Genomic DNA, 14963 nt, shown 5'->3' with positions numbered 1-14963 from the left:
CATTATAGAGCTATAGAAAGTAAACGGTAAAAACGCTATCCACCCCTCCAAACTTTCTAGTCACCATCTTCAACAACAGTTGATATATGTCTCTTGAGACTAGGTTCTATATTACTGAAGAAAAAAAAAACTTATTCCATTAGTATTTATTAATTACATTCTGTATTCCAGGCACTGTTCCAGATACTTGGAATATAGGAGTAAACAAAATGGACAAGACCCATCCTCTCATGGTGATTACTTTCTTTAGAGAGAAGCAGATAATAAATAATGACTATAATGAATAAGTAATGTACAGTGTGGTAGGAAAGGTTAAGGGGACTAGACAGGACTAGGAGAGAAGCTGGGGCTGTAATGTCCTATTTTACAACGGAGTGGTTGAGGTAGGTCTCATTCAGAAGATGACAATTGGGAAAAGACTTAAAGGAAGTGAACAAGTCAGCCATGTGGGGACTGCAGGAAGATCATTCCAGGGATATGAAACAGCCTTAAGGCGGAACGCGTAGCTTGTTCTAGGACCAGCGAGGAAACTATGGGAGCAGAGAAGAGGGATGAGGACAGGAAGGCAGTGGGAAATGAGATCATGGAGGCGCCTGTAGCCCATTGTAAGAACTTTGGCTTTCATTTTGCACGAGGTGGAAGCTGCTGGCAGGTTTGAGCAAAACAGTAAACATGGTATGACTTGTGTTTTAAAGAAATTATTCTGACTGCTGTGTTGAGAACCCACTGAAGGGTGGCAAAAGGAAGAACAAGGAGAACTGTTGTGAGCCCACTGCAGAGGAGAGATGGTATCATATTTTGAAAGCACAGTCAAAAATATTTCCCAAAGAATTAAAAGCAACGCGTGAGACAAAGAGAAGAGTCAAGGACGATTTCAAGGTTTTACTCTGAGAGATTGAAAAAGTGGTATCAATACTAAGCATACATTTCTGAAACTTAATTTTTGTGGTACACGGGCCTCTCACTGTTGTGGCCTCTCCCGTTGCGGAGCACAGGCTCTGGACGCGCAGGCTCAGCGGTCATGGCTCACGGGCCCAGCCGCTCCGCGGCGTGTGGGATCTTCTCGGACCGGGACACGAACCCGTGTCCCCTGCATCGGCAGGTGGACTCTCAACCACTGCGCCGCCAGGGAAGCCGTAATTTTTTTTTTTTATTCACAATATATTATGAACATCATTCCTTGTCAAGGCATAGGACTACCTCATTTTTAGCAGTTTCCTGATAGTCTGTAGCATGGTTACACTGTAATTTATTTACTCAACGTATGATTGCTTTTTTAAAATTTTTTTCCTAAATTTTTTTCAGTAACATTTTAAAATTGCTTTAAAATAATCTGATCTTGTTATTTTTCTTGAACAGGTAAATGTAGTGGCCTAAATCTACATTTAAAGCCTTAGTAGTGAATCTTTCTGAAATCTAGTTAATTAGCAAAAAGGGACATTATATATGTTCTTGCTATTGTGTGATATCTTTTAAGTTTTTCATTATTAGAACCATGTGCTTAATAATTTTATTTTTCATTACATCCACTCTAGTTAGAAATCTGGAAAGAAATAGACAGTGGATTGCAGTAATTTTAATTCTATTCTTGGAGAAGTTCTGCACCCAGGTAATGAAACACAGAGAAAAAGGCCATGATGTTAAGACAACACCTAGAAAAGGGGTTCAACATTGCCTTATTACATAAATGTATACCTATTACATAAATACATACTTAGCTTGGTTAAGAATGGTGACTTTATGCTATTCATCATTTCTTAAAACAACAAAAAAATTATTCAGAATCCATTTCTATAAATGATAGAATTAGCCATATACATTCACTTTTGTGTGTTTTTAGTTGTTTTTATAACTGTTCACGAGAAATATCTGTCTATATCACATAAAAAAGAATTATATTTACCTAGGGCAGAACTTATTTAAAACATTTAATTATTTACTTCCTTATGGAAGAGAGAATAGACTATATAGTTGCTTGCAGCCGTGGTGACTGCAGACCTAAAACCACTAAAATGCAAAGTGATTTGACAGGACCTACTATGAGAAGATGATAATGTTATATGTCAATTATGTAACAATTAAAAAAGAAGAGAGGATGAACTGATGACCCTTTTTTACATTTTGAGCAAACTAAAGACTAGGCCATGTAAGAATTTTTTGTCAACCTGCCATTCAGTCATCAAGATAACCCAAGTGTTATATGTTTGCACTAGAAGCCTTTGAACTTAGAAAATGTAAAATATTTTAGAAATAATATTTAAAATTGTGTTTGATTTAACCTCCAATACAGAGAAAGGGGAAAGTTTAGTAGTAGTTGGTAAAAAGAATGATCATGAGACAAGTATTGGACTGAAACTTCAGATTTAGTTTTTTAAACTTTTGCTAGAGTGATTGTATATATTATATTTTTAAATTCTTATTAAGTAATTATATATTATATATTTAAGTGTTTTAAGTTTTACGAGTAATGGCGTAGTGTAATTTGAGCCTGCTCAGTAGAATCAAATGTAATTAAGTAATCCAGTGAAGGACATGCTGAAGTATACACACAATAGATAATTATTTATTATCTGCTTCTCCGAAGCAGTGTGTTTTTAGTTAGATTTCGAAGGGTAGATGAAGTTTTAGAAACTGAAGCTACTGTACAAATAAACAGCATTCTAAGTGGAAGACAGAACATTAGCAAAAATGATAAAAGCAGGAAAGCTAACATTTATAGGTAACAGTAAGTTTGGGTCCAGCATAGTTTAAATGCATTAAGAATAGTGGAAGAAAATACTGCAAAGGTGGGTTGAAATTAAGATTATATTCTTTATTCAACAACCTATGGAATGGGAAAAAATATTTGCAAATGATACAACCAACAGGGATTAATTTCCAAAATATACAAACTGCTCATTAGTTCAATATCAAAAAAACAAAAAAATTTCTCCAAAAAAGACATGCAGATGGCCAACAGGCACATGAAAATATGCTCAGCATCGCTAATTATTAGAGAAACACAAACCAAATCTACAATGAGGTATCACTTCACACCAGTCAGAATGGCCATCATCAAAAAGTCTACAAATAATAAGTGCCGGAGAGGGTGTGGAGAAAAGGAATCCTCCTACACCGTTTGGTGGAAATGTAAATTGATACAGCCACTATGGAGAACAGTATGGATGTTCCTTAAAAAAACTAAAAATAGAGTTACCATATGATCCAGCAATCCCACTCCTAGGCATATATCTGCAAAAGACAAAAACTTTAATTCAAAAAGATACATGAACCCCAATGTTCATAGCAGCACTATGTACAATAACCAAGACATGAAAGCAACTTAAATGCCCAACGACAGATGAATAGATAAAGAAGGCGTAGTATATATATATGTGCAGCAACATGGATGGACCTAGAGATTATCACACTAAGTGAAGTAAGTCAGACAGAGAAAGACAAATGTCATATGATATCACTTACATGTGGAATCTAAAAAATGATACAGATGAACTTATTTACAAAACAGAAATAGACTCACAGACTTAAAAAACAAATTTATGGTTACCAAAGGGGAAAGGTGAGGGAGGGATAAATTAGGAGTTTGGGATTAACATATACACGCTACTGTATATAAAATAGATGAACAACAAGGACCTACTGTATAGCGCAGGGAACTATATTCAATATCTTGTAATAACCTGTAATGGAGGGCTTCCCTGGTGGCGCAGTGGTTGAGAGTCCGCCTGCTGATGCAGGGGACACGGGTTCGTGCCCCGGTCTGGGAAGACCCCACATGCCGCGGAGCGGCTGGGCCCGTGAGCCATGGCCGCTGAGCCTGTGCGTCCAGAGCCTGTGCTCCGCAACGGGAGAGGCCACAACAGTGAGAGGCCTGCGTACTGCAAAAAAAAAAAAAAAAAAAAAAAAAGCTATAATGGAAAATAATCTAAAAAATAGTATATATGTATGTGTATAATTGAATCACTTTGCTGTATGCTTGAAAGTAACACAACATTATAAATCAACTATATTTCAATTAAAAAAAAAGGAAATACACACACAAAAAAGAGTATGTTCTTTATTCAGAAGGAAATGGAGACCCATTGAAGGCTTTTGAGGAGGGAAGTTGCACTGTTACTTTAGGAAGATGAATGAAATGGAGTGGCAGCATACAGGATAAAAAAAGTACAATAGGCTGCAAAGGAAGTGATGTTACAGTAGACAGTGTGCTCCCATATTCTTAGACACTCCTCCCGTCTAGAGATGGGACTCGTCTCCTCCCTTCTAATCAATCAAGGCATGCTTGTGATAATTTCAGCCACTAGAGTATCGCAGAGGATGCTACCATGTGACATAGTATTTGCTGATGTAGATTAGATGTGAGAAACATGAAAGAGGGAGGAATGAAAGACATTGTCATCTTATGTTTAGGTGAATATTGGCATTCTAGTTCCATTAACTGAAATGTTTAATTGCTATAATTGTCTTATTTAGTTGTTCACTCATTCAATCAATCACTTAACAAATGGCTATTGAGTTTCCAGTATGTTAGTCAATGTGCTGCAAACTAGAGAAACAAAGAAAAAAGACATTTTTATCCACAAAGTGCTTTTAGCCTAGAAGAAACATGGACTGCAAGTTGCTGTGTTCAGTGCCAAGAAAGGGTCAGCCCAGGTGAAATGAAGATGGAAATGATGAACTAAAGGAGAGCAGGTTCTAAAGTCAGCAAAGATCTGTCCAGCAATATCAGTTCTGAGGGTTTTCTCCTGAGATTCTGATCCCTTCCTTCTGTGTCCATGACTCCTTAACTTTGCAACATATAATTCCTGTCTTGTTGAGTATGGTTCTCCATTTCCCGCTAATCTAGTTGCATTCCTTAGCCCAGTAAGGACGCTTGCATGATTGCCTCCCTGATATGGTTCCTGGAGTCTCCACTGACCTCTCTCACAAATCAAAGGGAATTGTTTATTGTTTCCCTAACAGGTATGCTCATTACCATCTTCAAAGCTTTGCTGTCTAGGCCCACCTGCCTGGAACGTTCTCTCCTCTTCAAAGTCCAAATAGTCTAGGCCGAACTCAAATCATTTTTCCTTATTTTGATTATTACATCACAATATTTTTTTCCCTTTCTGAATTCCCACAGTATTTTGTGACTCGATCATTCATTGAGAACTTCTGTTATGCCAATCTATCTGTAAGTTTCATCTTCCTAAATAAATACTTTTACAGAATAAGGATCAAAACATATACTTAAATTCCTCATATCTAGCACCTTGAATTGTCCTCAGGAGGCATCTGACTAGTATTTCATTGATGATAATCATGAAAATGTTGATCTCGATATTCCTAATATTTCAAACACTGCTCTTTTATTTCATATAATTGAAGTGGATCTATTATTTAAAATCTTATACATTTTTTTCCTTCTTAACTATTTTTCATTTTAAAGGTTGTGATTGGTCATTAGGAAATGGATTTTTTCCTGTTCTCTAGTATTTTGCCCATTTCAGAAATTGAAAAAAAAAAATGATATTGTTACCTAGATTACAAGCAACCTGGTTCTATGAATCTTGACTATTAGAAAATAGGCACTATGATATCTGAACCCAATTTCCCAAATCTTAACTTTTTTAATGGAGAGTTCAAGACTTGAAATAAAACTTACAATAAACAAATATTAATTTAGTTATAATTTTTATTCAAAGCAGACAAGGAGAGTATAAATGAGATCTCTTAGATTATTAGCGTGAAGAATTTAACCTTATATGTACTGCTTAAACACGTCATAATGTGCTAAATCTGGAGCCCACACTGAAATTACCTAGTTGCATCAATATGTTAAAGAAAATAAGGTAGACTGACAGAGAAACATGTATTTTTTCAAAGCCTGGGGCAATCCTGACAATCTGTTGCCAAGGCTAAAGGTCTCGTTCTGAATGTGTTATTTAAACCTCCCCTGGGAAACAAAAGTATCTGACCCTGACAAAGTTCATCCTGACCAAAATGTTGGTTTATTTTGTATGTGTCATCTTAAAAATCAAAAACATCAGACATGATGCTTCTTGCATCCCTGTTATTTATTTTCCACATGAGGACAAACTGCCGCAAAACGACCCAGAATGTAACTTGACTTCGAATCTTATTTTTCACCAGGTCCCAAGTTGGCTATGAAGTTTTGGTGAAATAAAATGTCAGGGTGTGGTCCCCTTGCTGTTACACGTTTCTTCCCCTCTCTGCAGGAGTTAGCCAGCAAGAGGAAAAGGACGCAACTCTGGGATAAGAGTAAGGAAACCTACACTTCCCCACTCTCCTGATCCTTCTCATCATGACTTGACAGTGAATTCTCAAAAGGTGGGTAGGGACTCTAGGGATCTCTGGACTTGCTCCTGTGCTAAGTGTTTACAGTCTTACAGTCTGACCATGTCCCTGCTTCTGCTTCAGTAGGAGAGTGAATACTGGCTCAGAAGAGTTAATCCAATCCAGATGTTACCATGACAGTGTCTCATCCAGAGGTGAGGCCGTCCTCCCATTCATTAGCATTAGGTGGTTTCAAAACTGCACCTGGGGGAGATAGGTTACAAAGCCTCTCTCTTCTGACAAGTATATTTGAGTCAGTTCCTTTACTATCTGTCTGGTAATTTTGAATCTCTTAAGAATAAACAGAAGCTCAAAATTGTATCTTTTTTTTCCTAGAGGAGTAATACGAAGGTTGATACCATATAGGGTGAGCAGAGCATATTAAGTATTCTTAAAAGAAAAATTGTATTCAAATGAATTCATCTTGAAGGTTTCAAAATAAGTTTGAGTCCTCCAAAGGCAAGAAATTTTATTTTTGTTCACCCTACTGCTCAGATTCTATCCATTTGCATGAGAATGCTCTCAGCTGACATTTTCAATAATTTTGATGATCACCAACAGAGCAGAGAAGTGAGGGTGTTTAGGGACAATTTACTTCTTGACAATATCGGGAGCCAGACTGGAATAAATCTTCATCCCTTTCTCAACACAGTCAGTAGAAGAAATGTTTTCATAAACGCAGTGCCAATCAATTGCAGAAATGGAGGTGTGAGGACAGAGAGGAAAGCAAGGATGAGATGGAAGGAGGATTCAAGATTTTGTCTTTGGCTAGTTTATTATCAATATGAGTGATTTTACGTGATATTCTTTCTTCAGCAAAAATCCCTTCCCTGGCATGGAAAATATATGTCTGCAATGGTAGACGGTAGCCCACAGCTCTGAAATAATGAAGGCCTCTGGTGACTAGGCAGAACACAAGGGCAGGGCCAAGTTTATTGAAGGTGGAATGTAGACCTGCCAATTTGACTGTTTGATGTTAGCAATTATTAACCCACCTATTATAGTCATGATTTATTCTCATTAAAACATGGTTGATTTGTAGGAAATGTGATGCCTTATACTCTTACCTACTATGACAATTTAAACTCAACTGGATTACTGAATACATAGCAGAGCATAGACAGGGTAAATTTCACAACTGGGAACGTAATGGATATTTCAGGGTGTGGGGTGGAGATGTAATGGTCACTTATGGGAAAGACAGACATATGAGCACAGCGGTCCCTTGAAGGAGATAAAGGGTGTAAATGCAGGAAAAGGCAGGAAACAGCAGCCCCTAATTAAGAGAAGGAATAAGGCTGGTTCTCAGATATGCCTTCAGTTGAATAGATACACAAATACCAGTCATCTCTTTTAATTTATGAATACTTTTTTTAATCATATCTAGGCTTCTAGGGCCCAGGATTAAGGGGTGGGGAATAAGGAACACTGTGTACAGCAAGGACAAGAGAATTTCCATCAGAAGACGGGAAGCATTTTTGTCAATTAAACTCACCTGAGCCCATTTTCTGGCTCTGAATCTCACCAGTGGCTTGTGATTGTATAGATAGTCTAGGGTTTGGACAACTGCTTTACAGCAATTTCCCAGCTGCAGAAGCAGAGCAGGCTAATCTTCAATACACTAGTTTTTGGAGCCGGAAAGAAAGCTTAGGAGACTTTTCTTTTGAGGAGTAATTACTATAGATCCCATCCTGCAGTTGCTTGATTAAAGGAATGAAAAGTATCCAAATTAAAAATCCGAAGAATATCCTAGAGAATGCTTGCCCAGATTCTAGGACTTTCTCTATGGGCTCTTAAAAACTAGAAGCAATCCTGTTTACTGAAATGTTTTCTCCCAAGTTTACTACTCCACAACTTCCTAAGCAGAATGAGTTCCCCACAGATGCAAGGTAGGAACAAAGGATTTAGCTTGAGAAAACACTAGTTAGGAGTAAGGGTTTTTTTTTTTTTTTTTTGGTACGCGGGCCTCTCACTGTTGTGGCCTCTCCCGTTGCGGAGTCCAGGCTCCGGATGCGCAGGCTCAGCGGCCGTGGCTCACGGGCCCAGCCGCTCTGCGGCACGTGGGACCCTCCCGGACCGGGGCACGAACCCGTGTCCCCTGCATCGGCAGGCGGACTCTCAACCACTGCGCCACCAGGGAAGCCCAGGAGTAAGGGTTTTTATCAAAGAGCAGACCCAGACCTCTTTAGCTGGACATTCTGACAGTGAAATAAAAGAGCACACCAGATCTTAATATAACCAACTCTGTGGTACAAAAGAGAAAACTAGGAGTGATGACATTGCCCAATTGAAACAGCTGGGAAGTGGCAATGTCCGGGTGAAAACCTAGTTTTCTCACTCTTGGTCCAATGTACTCTTCATTATAATACATCTATATTCCTGTTATTATGCAAGTCACACAACTTGCAAATCTGACTTTTCTGTGTTATAGGAACAAGTATGTGTTTGCTGATTTAACTTTATATTCATATCACCTAATTTGTTACTCTTGCTGCCTCTTGGTTGTTTCCTGCTAAAATGAACAAGACATTCCAAGAAGAAACTATTTTATACCTGCATTTGCCTCGGCTCTTACTGAGTTTCTCATGATACCTACTTGGGCTTGTGACATAATTGAAAGCAATAATAGGAGAAAAAAACATAAGCAATGTAGTGAAGCTAGAATCTAAGAGAATAGAGAAATCCAGGACAGATTGTACAGCCAGGACATGGTTTATTGCTGATCTCTTGGCTGTAGTATTTTTTTGCCTTCAATCAAGTGTACAAGACTGAGAATGAAAAGAGAAAACCTCCCCAAGCTTTTCTCTACAATTCTAATCTTATCTATCATATTAAATTATTTTTTACAGGTCAATAATTGTAATAACATTCACTTCTTACTTCTGACTTAATGTTAAGCTAAGGTATGAAAGCAAAGGAAAAACAGCCCTTTTTTTATGAAGAGGTGACAGTATAGAAACCTGGGGATCGGATACGTAGATAATACAATGTAAGTGCTTGAGTAAAACTCAGCATGCAGGGGAATTCCCTGATGGTCCAGTGGTTAGGACTCCACGCTTCCACTGCTGGGGGCCAGGGTTTGATCCCTGGTCTGGGAACTAAGATCCCACAAGCCTCATGGCATGGCCAAAAAATAATAATAAATAAATAAATAAATAAAACCAGGTGCTTAAAAAAAACAACTCAGCATGCAGCATAGAAACTTTTATGGCTTAGGATGGGAAACAAAGGGCAAAGGCTGGGAATGTCTTTCTCAAAGGGAAACTCTCTAAGCATCTGGAAATTAGTTTTTAGGCAAGTCAAAGGAAGGAAAGTGTGTTTCTAAGCTGATGGAATAATATATGTATAAAGGCACAGAAATAAGGAGAACATAGTCTTTCGGGATCAAAGTCATCTCTGTGACTAGATTATAGGATTTGAGAGGAAGAGCCACAAGAGTTAAGCAAAAGCTGGATTTTCCAAGGGCTGACATTCCCAACACAATGTACTCGGTGAGTAGAATTCAGATAGTAGAGATATTGATATTTGGGTCAATAATAATTAAATGAGGCAAACCATGCAAAAAACAAGAATCAACTCTTCTGTTCTCAGAACAGCCTGCTGTTATTACCCCATTGTACAGATGAGGAAAACTGAGGCACAGGGAAGTAAAGAAGTGATGAAGTTTTGAATTAAACCAGATTCCACATTATGTAGAAAGCTCCAACCACCACCATGGCACAAAGAAAATCACTCCACATGTAATAGTCACCACTCACAATTCTCAAACCAATAATTCATGTCCAGATTTTATTTTTCACATTAAAGAGAAAAGTCCCAAGTGTGACTTAGAGATCTTTGTCTACTCTACTGAAATCACCTTATTCTGTTTGAGGTAGGATAAAATGACACTACTGCCTTCTCTCTCCAACCAGCTCTGGAAAGTGACATAGATTTGCAAATGGCTTGATTTTCAGACAGGGATGAAAGTGAAAACTTCAGTTATCTAGTGTGGAAAGAGCAGTCAGCTAAAGAAGGAGAGGATGAAAAAATGTTCTCAAATCGCTGTCCAGTTGGCCAATCTCCAGCTCAGAATGAAGTGTTCATTTTCCTGAAGAACAGGGATTGCTCACACCCACTTACTTACACCTCATAGGTAATCTTTTTTTTTCAGACATGAAATCAATCACTGAATGAACCCTTTGTAAGTTAGGGGCATAAACTGTCCAACCTTGTGGCTGTTTGTGATTATAGCTGGCAAAATGAAAGATTGTTCAGTAGATATTAACAGTTAAAAGGACAGAGCAAAAGAAAGAAGCAAGTTAATCTCACTGCAGACTTCCAAACTGAGGAAACTAGCTCATGAGGAAGTCCATGGATCTCAATGGGGTTGCCCAGGGCTCTGTTCTATTTGACCCTCAAAGCACTACCTTCATCTGGAAGAGGTGTTGATGAATGCAGGAGAAAAATCTGACACTGCCTAGTATTTCTGTGCTAGAAAGGAAATGAAATTTCCCTTGGTTTAGTTTCCTCTCTGACGCGGTTACTTTTTTTTTCCAGTTAGTGTACAGTACTGCTGAGAATATCTGCTGGAGAATAAAAGGCATCTCCTTTCTTAGAACAGAACCTGCTGAATATCAGAATAATGGCATTTGTGACAGCACTCCTGAGTGGAAATTTGAAGTTATAGGATTCTAGGAAACTTGAACTTGGAAGGACTCTCTTGGCTCGTCTATTGAGCCTAATGTGTCATGGACCCAAAAGCATCTCACAAAGAGTTTCCTAAACATTCTGACAAATGTACTTCCGGAGCAGGCATGAACAAACTACAGCCCACGGGCTAACGATAACCCTCTGCATGCTTTCATATGGCCCATTAACTAAAAATGAATTTTACATTTTTTAACTATTGAAAAATTATCAAAATAAAAATTATCAAAAATAAAAAATATCAAAATCTTTCAATTTCATTATGAATAAATCAAGTTTTTTTGGAACCCAGCCATGCTCATTCACTTTCATGTTATCTATGGCTCTTCTGCACTACAAGGGCAGATTTGAGTAGTTACTAAAGAGACCATATGACCTGTAAATCTAAAATACTTGCTATCTGGCCCTTTACAAAAAAAACCAAACAAACAGTTTGTCTATCCCTGGTCTAGAGTATAGTGAGTGAGAAGAATGTCTTCTTTTGCTAAAACTGTAGCCTAATAGAACTTGAATATTTCTAAAAGGTGTTTGCAAAAGTCCAGTCTAGTTTATACGGACCTATGGGAAAAAACAGAACCATTCATTTCTGTTGAATATGATTGAAACAAACTGAAAACTGGCCTGAATGTATTTACCAGGTCTGGCACACTACATTAAGTCAAATTAAATTCACCAGTGAGCTGTCAAATCTCTACTAATGATTGTGTTGAACGATATGAAATCACAGTTATTGTAGGTCGAAAATAATTAAATATTGGCAATTTCTTAGGGTTCCTATGACTTCATAAGACGCTTTACAAAGAAAGGAGTCTGTTTTAATATCCATCTTTGCCAGCTTTCCTCTGTCATGCTTTGCACCTGACTGCTTTATTTTCCAACACTTCACATAACGAATGCATAGCACGTATTTGTTGACAACCTGGTAATGAAAGAATAAGTTAAAGTTCTTTCTAAACAATCTGCACTGGTAAGAGTGTTACAAAGAAAGGATACCAGGACTTGAAACTTAAAGTGAGAAGTAAATTCTAAGTTCTAAGGCTTTCCTTAGGTTTGGGTGTGTTGCTCTGAGTGTCACAGGAAGACTTGATAAATTTGGTATGAGGGAATAGAGTTGCAATGCTTGCCTTTGTATACTACAATTACTAGTACATTTACTGTCAGAGCACTGGAATGGTTGTGGATTTACACTACTATAATCAGGTTTCTTTTGTCTCTTTACAGTGAAAGAACAACAAAAATTATACTAAGAATCTAAGATATATGTTGTACATATACATGTACAGTCAGCCCTCAGGATCCTTTGGTTCCACATTTATGGATTCAACCAACCTGGCTGCATCTCCCTCCGCTCTGTCTTTATACCATCTTCTACTCTGTATATCTTTGTCTGCTATACATCCCTCTATCTCTTTCTTATAAGGGCGCTTGTGATGGTATTTAAGGTTTATGACATAATCCAAGCTAAGTGCCTTCTCTCAAGTTCCTTAATTTGATCACATCTTTTGCCACATGAGTATATAAGATAATCTTCACAGATTACAGGCATTAGGAAGTGAATATGTCTTTGGGGGAACATTTTTTTCAGCCTACCACAGTTATGATGACATCATATTGAAGTATATCTTAAAGAACTGCTTTTAAATTTTCTGAAAATAAATGGAAGTGAGACCAAAATACTTTTTACCTTGGAGCTAATTAAGATTATTTTAATATTAGGTGGATGATGGTTTTCTCCAAAAGAATTACTTTCTTGAGCTGCTAACTCTGCATTACTGTAAAAAAATATTTATGGTACTTGTGAATAAACAACAGCCTCTGAAGAGATACATTACCAAGCGGTGTTTTTCAAAATGAAGAAGAAAAACTAAATGATTTATCAAAGAAATTTCTGTTATCCATTTTTCAGTGGGTTTGCTTTTTTACCCACAAGAAATATTCATCAGTAAAGACCTTTCATTTGATTAAAAACAGCCTCTAATAAATGTGCATTAGGATCACAATGATAACCTATATTCAAGAACATGAATAAAAAGTGCTCTTGAAGGGAAAGGCTCACATATGTTCACATTTGATACCGGGAAATAATCGTATGCTGTTGAGGAGTGATTACTACCAGCTGTAAGCAAGTACACTGCACAATAATATCTCATCTGTGCAACCACTTGGAAAATTTTTTTCTTGCTCTCTCTCTCCTTCTTCCAAGAGTTTCATAAAATATGGCCAAATCTCTCCCATCTTACTGAATACTGACCTTTTCAAATCTCTACATATGAAAAGAGAAAGACTTCGAATCTTGAAGAACACCAAGAAGAAACATGAAATTTCCATGCTTTTCCCAAAAATAAGATTGGCAAGACCATGTCACTTTATCCTTTCTTCATATTCTGTATGACACATTTTTTATTGTTTCCAGTGGCACTAGCAAGTTTTTAATCTGAATGGCCTAGAAACATTACTGAAATACAAGAAAACGGTTCTGAATAAAAGCAGTTCGGATCTCACTAATGCATCATTTATCTATAAACGCTTATCATTGGAAATAATTTGAAACATCATCTTGACTACCTTCCTGAATTTCAGTATGGCAAATGCTAAATCACTTCTTCACCATAATTCAGTCTCAGAAAGGCTGCTCTCTTCCTCAACCTGTCTTACGTTATCTGAGCTAAACTAGGGTTCTGTAGAGGGATTTCTGGAGGGTTAGGAAAGAATAGTGGGGAGGGGATGGAGAAAATTTGAGAAGTTCTTGACTAACAAAAACACATGTGGGTTGGGTTTTTTTTTTTTTCTGTTTTAAATTTTAATATCCCAATAAGATTTTTGTTTAAAGAAAATGTTCCCAGTTTAAACAAGGAGAAAAAAAAAGACAAAGGGGTATCATTGCCTTAATCTTTTTAACAGGAAAGTTAAGAAAAGGAAGATAGGAGACACTATCAGTGTGGACATCAGAACTCTTTTTTTTAACCTGATGCAACTAGATGTAAATTAATCAAGGGCAAATGCACTTTCTGTGTTCTTAATATCACTAACAGAGCCAAGTAAATATGAAGCATTTTGCCTTTAGAAAGAAGGCAAAGCGGGACTTCCCTGTCTATCCAGTGGTTAAGACTCTGCGCTTCCACTGCAGGAGGCACGGGTTCGATCCCTGGTTGGGGAACTACGATCCCACATGCTGCACCACATGTCCCCCCCAAAAAAAAAGAAGGCGGCAAAGCAACAAATAATCAGTTAATTAACAAAGTATTTAGAAGATGGTGATCTCTGTGCCTAGATATCACTTCTCTCTTCCACTCAGGCATGGACTGATGCCCCGTGCATAAAAGTTCCCTTTACAACATATATCTTAGCACTCAACACACTGCATTTTAATTGGCTGCCCTCCCCTACTACACACATACCTCAATATGAACTCTGTGACAAGCTATGTTAGCCTTTCTTATTAAAATCATAGACTATGGCAAAGTATATGATTTATCTTAAGTAATAAACATTTGTTGAACGAAAGAATGGAAGAAAAGATATCTTATGAAGTGGTGGAAATAGACTCACACACTCAAAAGCATGGAGCTCTTTTGGCTGACGCTATGATCTGAAGACTCATATAAATTCATTCCCTGTGCATAATGGTCCACCCAGCCTCATGCCAACTATCAGTAATCTAATAATGAAAGAACAATTGTTCTGGGCCAGATGTGTTATGCATATTACCTCTGTAGCAACATTACCTCTAGAGCAGTTAAGTATTACTGTCCTTATTTTAGGAATGAGAGAATTCTACTCAGATATACTCCTGCCTTTAAGCGGCCATTTCCAATTTTAAGGGCATTCATGTATAGCTCTTAAGCTGCTGTTCGTTACATTACACCTCCCTGCCCTGTGTTTCCTTCACCCTTAGCAATGAAAAGGTTGAGGGAAGCTGCTTTCATCTTATTTGTACA

Source organism: Globicephala melas, chromosome 17 (genome assembly GCF_963455315.2).
Source record: "Globicephala melas chromosome 17, mGloMel1.2, whole genome shotgun sequence".
Classification (NCBI taxonomy): Eukaryota; Metazoa; Chordata; class Mammalia; order Artiodactyla; family Delphinidae; genus Globicephala; species Globicephala melas.
Note: the sequence above shows the minus strand (reverse complement) of the source record.